This window comes from Varroa jacobsoni, unplaced genomic scaffold (assembly GCF_002532875.2).
Source record: "Varroa jacobsoni isolate VJ856 unplaced genomic scaffold, vjacob_1.0 scaffold_312, whole genome shotgun sequence".
Taxonomy (NCBI): Eukaryota; Metazoa; Arthropoda; class Arachnida; order Mesostigmata; family Varroidae; genus Varroa; species Varroa jacobsoni.
Genome location: NW_019213214.1, coordinates 145,582 through 146,736, shown reverse-complemented (window position 1 = coordinate 146,736; position 1,155 = coordinate 145,582).

Here is a 1,155-nt window from a genome sequence, read left to right as displayed (position 1 = left end):
ATACATAAGTACATATATATAAATACAAACATATAGATAAACTTCATGAAGACAGCAGCTCTGACAGAAATAGGAGGGAGGTCAAATAATAACTAGGGTTAAGAATAATATTGGAGAAAAGACACATTTATTGCTATTATTATTATTATTATTATTATTATAGTTTTTACCATACAGGAAAAAACTGTACGGTAAAACAAAAGCAACAACAACTGATTAGATTAGATTAGATTAGATAGTGATTATTATTATTGACGCCACGAAGTTGAAAACGAGAAGCACATGGAAAAAGAAAATGGTGAAAACAACAAGAACAATAAATACAAATTTTAAATATTTTAATGTCGTTGTGTATTTTCTTTTTGTTAAGTTGACTTAAATTCGCTAGCTGAGTCCAACAAAGCATTCAAAAATATTTATTAATTATTGGTGGTATTGGCCATCATCGAGCGGAAAAAAAACAGTATCGCAAGCTATCAGTGATGTCACGCTATCACCCTTCTTCAACCAACAGAACAAAGAAGGTGGTATCTTTTATATTTCATTATTTTTCACTGCTCTACTGATGATCTGAAACGATAAGTAAACAGAACAAATACATGTTGTACAGAGTTTTGTTGTGAAAGTTTACGAATGATAAAATCATCAAATGTGTTTTTTCTTTTTTATTTTTTGTATGCCTGATTTTCACTCAATGTATCTGCCGAGTTGGTTGTGGTGGCCGTTTCTTCATTGGAAAAATCTAGAGAACGATCTCGTATATGGCTGAACTAACAATAACAGCTAGTAGATGTAACGATTCTAAACTGTGCAAAGCGACATCGAAATGGGGAAATACTGGAGAATCTGCTGTAAAATGATTACGGTGAGCTTGTCACTAATGTGACAGTACTAATAAATGTATTTAAAATTTGTCGGATTGTAAATTTGTGGCCCATTTTTCTTTCGGCGTAAGATTCACACATGTTGCGCATGCATACATATATAATACGCTGTTTGTTAATTATACATTTCACTTGGTTCCAACTTGTCTGGCAAATGTAGAACAGTTATAATAACATTAACGTATAAGGACACAACAGGAATTGATAGGACGCTGATTCGATACGCAGCGTGTTTAACATCAACGACGTGGAAAATAACAATGATAACAAT